Source organism: Malurus melanocephalus, unplaced genomic scaffold (assembly GCF_030028575.1).
Source record: "Malurus melanocephalus ecotype Western Australia unplaced genomic scaffold, MMel_1.1 scaffold_573, whole genome shotgun sequence".
Classification (NCBI taxonomy): Eukaryota; Metazoa; Chordata; class Aves; order Passeriformes; family Maluridae; genus Malurus; species Malurus melanocephalus.
The window spans coordinates 174,846-184,268 of NW_026623805.1; positions in this window are offsets into that span (position 1 = coordinate 174,846).

Sequence of the window (9,423 nt, forward strand, 5' to 3'; positions counted from 1 at the left end):
ATTCCATAATGAGCACTTTGGCAATTTAAAGCAAATTAGGGTTTCCCACCAGGCAGGAAAGATACACAGTGTAGTCAAGTAAAGATTGTAGGGTGTTTGATGAAAAATAGGCACGGGGARAAACACGATACCAGCTCCTGGCTCCGCATGAATGGGGAGATCCAGRGTTAGTTAGCACTTTCTTACTGGAACTTTTGCATTGTTCCTCACTTCTGAAAGCCAGGGTTCAGTTTGCTAATGATTTCTGCTGCAGTTTGAGTAAACATTGCCTTGGAGAAACACTTGTTGTTGTGGTACAGGCCCTTCTGCTCTGCTGATGGATATTTGGGATATTGCAAAAGGGCAGTTGGGGTATTGGTGTAGGAGTGACAGCCCTCACAAGAAGAGACCTCCTGGAAAACACTGAAAAAGCCAAATTTCCCCGTGCAGYAGCAGGAGCAGCTGTGTGATGGATCTCTGCTCAGGACAGAACATATCTCAGCACAAAGCAGGGCATCACATCCTTATATTGATATTCCATGAGATGATATTTCATGGAGATATCATCTGGGGGAAGGAGGAAGGACATCCCTTCCATTAATCTCAGCAGCAGTGGGTGTTCAGTCCAGCCCAGTCACTCCCGTGGGGTCAGAACTCATCTTTTGGAGAGGAAAAGGGATTTGTGTTGGTCCTGGGAATCCAGAAATGAGCTAAAAATGGGTGGTGTTGCTGTGTTGCTGTTCTGTGCAATTAATAACTGCAAAGGTGGAGAATTCCTCCTTTCCATTTCACCATTTCTGGGTTAAATTTACCCCATTTTGAATTAGTTCTTTGCAGGTTGGATTGTAGGTTTGTGTCTACCAGCTTCGAGGTAATTGTGTTGCCTGCCTTCCTGAAAAGATATCATCTGTCAGTGCTCTTCTCAGGGTAAGCTGGAAGAAAAAAAAANAAAATAAAATAAAAAGAGGCCAAATGAATGAGGTGTCTGGCAGAAAACAATACACCTCATTATGCATTCTTTAAAAGCACTGGAGTTAGAGATCATCTGTCTCCTCTTGATTATTATTTTTACCTAAGAAAATGTGCTTTCTCTTGAAATTCAATGAAGATGAACGTGTAAAAAATAGAAAATTACCATTTTCGCTTATGAAATAGCAATTTGGAACATGAAGTGTTATTGGAATGRTAATTTTTACATGCAGACTCAAGTTTGACATTGCTATTTTCTTTGAGTAGGACTCATAGAACTGGTAGGTTCTGCTGTTATCCTACAGAGTCACAGAATAGGATTTTTAGCATTTTATCTCTCCTTTCACCCTGGCCAGAAACTTATCCTCATTGGTGACTGTATCTGTAATTTAGCTGGTTTTTCTCCAAATTCTTAAATTCACAAATTTAGTTTGATTTAATTTCACCAGTCCTCTTTCTTCAAGGATAACTAAACCAGCAGTATATTCAAACCCAAGTAATTCATTGTTCCCTCTTTCTCAATGGGATTATTATAGGATAGTAGTGATTGAAAGTTTTAAGTGTCTTTAAAAAAAGAAAAAAGAAAAAACAAACAAACAAATAAAAAAAAAAAAAAAAAATAAAAAACCAAAAAAAAAAAAAAAACCCCAAAAAAAAAAAAAAAAAAAAAAAAAAAACACTTTAAAAAAGTTAAACGTGAAAGTGTCAGCTTAGAACCTGAGCAAAAGCACCTGATGGAATTAGATGATTCAATTTCCTTGAATTTTGAGGAGAAATGGTGGTCAGGATGTTGCCATGGTTGGAGTTCTTTGTGCTGTGGGAGTAGAAAGAGAGGACAACTGGGATTTGAAAAGTTTTGTGATGTTTATAGAGGAACTATCTGATTTCCAGGAGCTGTGGGAAGAGAAATTATCAGTACCTAGTGAAGTCATTTCAATAGGTTTGGGCTTTTCTGGGTTAGGTTTTTTTTCTGTATACCTCAGCGAAAACTCTGTAATTTCCATAGAGCATTGTTAGAAAAGAAGATGATGAATTATTTAGCGTGGAGAGAGGAGCAGAGTCTGCTTCCACCAGGATTTAGGGGAGGGTAAGGATTGAGGATTCAGGAGAGGGGTAAACCCCACCAGAGTGTTGTGTTGTGTGAACATGGGTGGGAGAAGCTGAATCATTATTAATTGCAAATTGATCAGTTGCTTTTTTTTTTTTCTTTTCATTTTCCCCCCGCCATGAATTATTCATGAACAGATCCAAACTTCTGTGAATATATTCAGTATTCACCTAACAGTTGGGATGAACAACTTTCAGAAACCAGTGATTGACAGTGAACCTTCTGGTACACTATTTAAACMATATTGATTCGTGGGCTTGCTAATATGTTTGTCTTTCTGGTGAAACTCRAGCAGACCCTCTCTGTTGGCAAAAAGCTCACCAAGAGCTGCTGGGGTGACCTCCCCACCTTGGATAAAACACCTTGTGCTTGGTCTAACTGCAACATCTGCCCWCCAAAACTGTGCTGGAGTACAGGAAGAGATGATAATCAGAGAACCATGGKCTGGTYTGGGTTGGAAGGGACCTGAATGATCATCTCATCCCACACCTTCCACCACCCCAGGGTGCTYCAATYCCCRTCCARCCTGACCCTGAACACTTCCAGGGATGGATGTTCAGCCAAAGTAGAAACTCTCATGCAATTTATCCCCATTTGGTGCCATCCTGTGCATGGCAAAGTTGCCCTCTCCTTGTCTTAAACACTTAAACTTTTTGCTTTTTTTTTCAAATCTTGAGGCACTTGACAGAAATTCAGTCAGTGCTGAGCACTCACTGAAGTCCTCCAGGAGTGAARCGCTGACTCAGATCCTTGCCCACTGCAGTGACAAGCAATAAGACAAGTTTGTCACTAAATTTAACTTTGAAGAGTTTTATTCAGGTCTTCAGGGTTGGGTTGGTTCTTCTTTTTTAGCCCAACACCTTTTGGATCCTGATACTGAAAAAAAAAAAAAAAAAAAAAGTGAAGCAGAGTCCTCACATTCAGGCAAAACCTTGGTGTTGGGTTGACTCAAACCATGCTGGAATTGTCAGAGCTGCAGAGAGAAAATGTCCACAGAAAATATGAATGCCAACACAAAAGGTCATTACAGGCAGATTGATAGGTTTCCCTAAAAAAGAGGGAATAAAATAAAATGTTCACCCCAGCAACTGGACTGTGTCTCCACACTGGGTCCAGGACTAGCTGAGGGCACAAGAGCTATTTATTTTTTTGGAAAGATCGTGTGCATGAAAGTACAGAACAGAGCTCTGAGGACATGGCCAAGCCCTCCACCTGCCAGTGCAAAATGTGGGAAATCTCCCACCCTGCTCACTGGAATGACCTGCTGCACACAGCTTCAAACCCGCCTTTTACCTCCCAGATAATCACAGAAATAATTAACTGTGGTTGATAACGTTGATTGAGCAGGAAGTTCACCATGCACCTTATAAATTAAGGTGGTGTTAGAGGAAAAGCAGCCTGATGGTTGGAGGGGATTTCCTTGTGGATATCTGACTCTCTGAATCCCCTCGAGCCTCAGAAGGATGGGGAGGATGCAGAAGAGGGCATGGTGCTCAGGAATTTGTTTTTGTAAATTAACTCAACACCCTTTTGCATTTTGTAAAGGAAAAATTAACATGCATGAAGAGTTCCTTGGCTAAGTTTGTGTTTCCTCACTTTACTCTTAAAATTCAGTTGAAATCTTTACCCTTTCTCTCATCAAAAATATCAAAACTTTCCCAGTCAAGTCTTGAGGAAAAGCAACTGATCCAGAGGGCGATGCAGCAAAGATCAGAAAGAAGTTGGAAAAGGAAAGTTTCATGTGACTGAGATGCCAGATTGATGGATCTCCAAGTTTCAATTTTCTGGGCTTTTTGATTATTTTGTTTGGAGGTTTTGGAGGTTTTTTGTTGGGTTTTTTTCTCCTTCCTTCTTTTTTATTTTTTTTTTCCCCTGAAGCAGGACCTAATCCACAGTAAACCAGAGCAATACCACAGAATTCCATTTTCCCACCTGCCATACTGCCAAACAATTTTAAAAAACATTACATTATCTAGCATCATAAATCCCAAAATGAAGAGGAAAGAAGGGCAGTTAAAGATTACTGTGTACCTTTAGTAAAAATCAACTGAATTGGAAAATGAAAAAAAAAAAAAAATTAAATTCTGTTGATATATCATTACCAGGGCTGAATTTTACTTTTCTGAACCAACCAAGCTGAAGCTTTGTCCAATATTCCAAGAACCCGCTTTTCTGGAAGCAGATCTGTTTTCTCCTTGCACCTCCCCATGTGGAAATTTGTGACAATCTCCTATCCAGGCACAAATATGGGGACTTGATCASTTGTGGAAAAATTATCTGGAGGTGGGACCCAGCAAAGGACAAACCACGGGGATGCCATACAAATTTATTTGGCAACAATGCAATTTATTTGGCAACAAAAGAGCCTCGGGGTTGTGTGAGCGAAATCAGGGGCAGCTATCTGCTGTTTTGGTACAAAAAGTGAAAATTTGGGGGTTATTTTCCAGGGGAGAAAGCTGGAATCCCACGTATGTCTCAGCACAGGGCTTGCTGTTTACCTGGCTCACCCTGGCTCGGTGGGAAGTGTTTTATTAGAATTAAAATGCCCGGTATTTTCTCGTTTTGTCAAATCCCATTTCCAGTGTTCCGCTAATGTCACGCGCTCGAGCCGGAGCACCTTTGATCTCATTCTAAGCCCCAGAATAACGAGGAGGCATCAGTCAGCCCAGCTTTGCTTTGGAGACAGCTCACAGTACCTATGCTCACAAAATATGAATGAAAAATCCTTTACCTCTCACCCCTTATTATTTGTCAAAAGCTTGCCAGCTTTAGGAAAATATCTTTAATTGTATTTTGCACCCAGTGCTTCTTATTTTGGAACCTCTGGCTTTTTTTTAAGTTCTCATTCACCGTATTTTATAATCATAATAATCACGGTAATAATAATAATAATTACGAACGGAAAATGGCTTTGAATAGGAAATTTCAGCCTCCTGGGACCTCCAGTTGTGGATGKGCTGGTGATTGATCAGAATATTACACAATGGCGTGGTGTAATTCTTGAGTGTGATGTTGTAAAATGGAGTATTGCTTCTGTTATTTTATCCAGTTTGCTTTTATATGACAGGGTTTATTGTGCGTTATGTTGTAGCTCATTCCTCTGCTCACAATGCCTACTGATGTGTAATTATGACTTGTCTGAACTGTAAGAAGGAGCAGTAAGTGAAAGGAAATCTGCAAGCACACTTGATTTATGAGCCCTGATACTATATTACAGTCCTAATCTGCCTGCTTAACTTAGCTTCAGGCAAACTTACTGTATAACATGCTTACGATTAGCACTGCAGCAAGTTGTGGAAGATTTACTCTGTTGGAGCTGCGAGACTTTTTTTTTTTTCTATTTTTTCAAATGATTTAGTCATTATTTCAGTTACAGGTATGGCAATAAATTATTCCYCATATAAAGACCCTGTGTCAAGGAACAGCAATTGCTAAAAGGCTTTTTTTATACAGCAACAAAGAACAGTGCTTGGAGTGTTTTCCTCGCACAAAACATCTTAATGTTATTGGTCATTTTTTTTTATGATGAAACTTCTTTACACATTCTTCTCACATTCATATAATTTGTTTTATTATACTGCGGCTTTTGTAGCTCAGTACAATCTGCTTATTATAAGAATGTCCATTTGGACCCAGTGAATCTCATATTTTCAATAGTGGCCCAAAATAGAAATTACTATGGATGTGCAAATGAAAAGAAGGCCATAAAGCAATGACCTAATGTCAGGAAGAAAAGATGCAAGGAGATTTGCATTTTTTTTTATTTTAATCACCATTCATGGAGACAGATGCATTCGTTCAGTCGTGGTGAAACTATAGCATATTCAGAGCAGCCACTTTGGGTAAACTAGAGGGGCACATTATTACCCTGGGATAATAAGGATCAGTGTTGATCATTCAGGGCCTGGTTTGGGGCTCATTGAAATCACTGCCTGGCTTGCCATTTGACTTCCCTGGAATCCCTATTATACAGTATTCACTGGCAAATAAGCAAGGCATCTAAGGCTTGATCCAGGGAAAGGCTCCCATCAGTTAAATGGGTGGCAATCATTCTATTTTTATTTTTCTGCTGACAAGAACTGCTTGCTTGAGTCGAGATAGGTGTTCTCATCGGGGTTTTCTAACTGGGCCTTAAAATGTTGTTTTTGCTTGGGGTTTAAAAGAAGTGAGAACTAGATGAGATGAAAAAAATACATAATATACATCTACAATGGATAAAAGCTAATGAAATAGCTGTATGACAACAATTTTTAGGCAAACTTTACATTGACTTTTTTTTTTATTTATTACAATTTTTTTCTGCATTAACATTGACATCGTTAATTCTAAATGTTGCTTTTCTCCTTTCAAAAATAACCTCCTTACCTAAAGGACTGTTATGGTTGCCAGCAAAAGGACTTTCCAGGGGAGGCTCTCTAAGTTATTTGGTGTTTGGGGCATTGCAATAGCAAAGCAGAAAGGTTTCTGAGGAGTGCAGTGGCACTGCAATCATATATGAACAGTGGACAATAACATCCTTTAATTAGGAACAACAGTATTTTCAAGCTCATACAGCTTCCATGAAGTTACCATAAACAATGAGCTTTTTACAGTGTAACAATAAAACCTTTTAATTTCTTGGGCTTTATATTAAAAAAAAAAAAAAAAAAAAGGCCTCTGCTACACATTATAGACTCACCAAGGAGCTGGCTTTCCTACAGCTGAGCTCACAAATGCAATCCTGAGCAGAAATCCAAAGCTGGAAGTGGAGCTCTGTGCTGCCATCACTGACCATYGTGTCCTTGGGTAACACAGCCCAGCTCTCCAAGTGGTCATCATGTTACAGTCATCATCTGCGAGTATTTGCTGATGCTGTTGACTGAACAAAAGGTTTATGGGGCAGAAGATGTATTTTTTTTCTAAATGCTGCTGTGCTACCTATAACCCAATTAACTTCACTTTAGCCAGCTGAGTGTACCTGGAAACCAAATAGATCATGTGGCAATTAGCTTCCCCCCCTTCTGGCTCGGTACACTTAAGTTGTTTATTGAAAAGGTTAAATATTGATTGAAAATGGATAATAGAACCATCTTGCAGTTGCATGCTAAAAGGCAGAAGTCGCCTGTAAAACATTTCCAGTTACCCCACAGTAATGCAGTTAGAGAGCAGCAATCTGCCGCCGAAGCGCCCGGGCAAGGAAAACCRGGGACAAATATAAATCAGCCACGCTCTTATCGGCACGCCGGATTCACACAAACATGTTTGGGAGTTCAGTCGTTAATTATCGTCATGTTGGGATARTATAATAAAAATAATAATTGCTCGTGAAGCAATCTGTTGCCTCCCTCCTCCTCCTCCTCCTCCGAYGGAGGCTCCTCGCTGTCTCTCCCTTTCCTTCTTGCCATGGGAAGCCACACAGACAAAGTATCAAGTGATCACATAGCATGAACTGCAGCCCGAGGCAAAGCTTGTTATTTTACTTGAAACGGTGATGCATTTAGGACCCAGAAACTGTCAATAATTTTTTCTGACTTCCAGGGGATAAAAATTCCAATTACGGGGACGTTCCTGTGAAGCCGTGTAGTCCAGCGCCACGTATTAATATTACGAAACATCCTTAGCACCTATCAGCTCAGTTTTATCTGTGGTTTAGATCAAAATTGCATGATCTAAAGATCTGTGAGATTAAGCTGATTTACTCTAATTGTTGCTTGTTTTGAAAAGTGGAAAGTGTATCTTCAGAAAAAAAACTGGTTGAAGCAGGCTCTGTGGACAATAACACAATTTGACTTGGCGTCCTTCAGCCAGTTGCCTTCAATAACTCTGATAATATACATCCAAGGGCCTTTGGACATTTCTTTCGCTATATTTTTTTCTATAAAACATGAATTTAAGTTTTCTAACCCATCATAGCAAAGACCTTTTCTGAAGGAATGGGTCGAGGAAGTGTTTTTTAGGCTCGGTCCCTCCATTTCTGGGACGTGGGAGATGAATTCAAATGCGTAGAGAAGTGTGCAGAAAAAAATTATCTGTTCTTGTGCTCTACCCCCAGGGAATCACACTGGAGATTAAAAAATAGACAGAGGAAGCATGAAAAAATTAACCTTGCAGAGCATGTCCTCAGTGAGGGGCCATGGGAGGCTCAGTGGCAGGGTGATACTGGAGGACAAAACACATGGCTGACATGGAAATGCTTGGGAAAAGGAGGCTGGAGATGGAGCTTTGCATTCCTGGGGTGATTTTTCTGCTCACCTACGAGGAGCTCAGTCCTCTCTCCTCACCTCACACCAGCAATGCACACCAACATTATCCCTGGTGCTCTCCCACCACGCTTTCCCATCTGTGCCACTCCTGGGGAGTGAGAAAGCGATGACATAACTCGATTTAGTACCACAACAACGCAACCACGCCAGAGAGAGTTCCTCCCACTCTGCACTTCTCCACTTTCTCTTCCATCAACTGGGGGCTTCTGATTCTCAAGGGTTGGCTCTGCTCGTTGTTTTGCTGGTTTTGTAAAGGGATGAAATTATGATAAAAATGTTTTTGGTTTTTTTTTGGTTTTTTTTTTTTTTTTTTTAAATTCAGTGTTTTCACAAAATCTCGTACTCATTACCCCGCATTTTCCAGGTATAAATATCAAATACATAATTGCACGGTGTTTCCTTGCTCTTAGTAACTGAATTGTTGTAGCTGTGTAGGTCTGAGAGTGTAAAGAGACACAGTTTGTAGGGGTAAACAATACCTCAGCACTGTATTTGCTGTTAGCTTTATTTTACCATGAGGTGGGTGGGTTGGTTGTTTCTTTGTGGTTCTCTAATTTTTCCTTAGATCCAATTTACCTTGGATGCCTTAGGATTATATACAAATAACTCCATATGATTTGTGCAACATCTTCTGTTAAATTGGCTCAGGRAAAGTGGTTGTTGTGTATTTAGAAAAGGTTCCCAAATAGGTAATTACCTTTGGAGGCAAGATTAAAGTGGCTTCTGTTATTAAATATTTCTTTYCCCTGCACTTCCAAATCAAAGTTTACTAGAAATAGTAATCAGACACATCTGCYAGTGTCACAAGAAAAAATAACAAAAATCTTTGTGATGTGAGAGTGACACAAAATAATGCATCAGTTGCAGCCAGGTGCTGAAATCCAAATACAAATAGGAAGAGACGAGAACATGTAAGATGCATGAGCTTTGATGCACAGGTTGAGCCTTTTTGTTTTTTCAGGAAATTATTTTAGCAGTTTTCTTGTATTATTTGGAATCCCTGACATTTGGGGAGGTGCTAAGGGCTGTGTGCATTTTGATTTTTCCCAAGGAGTAGAACAGCTTCAGACCTATCAGAATCGCTGTGTATTTTATTTTTCATACAGCTGCTAAAAAGGTGTCTTC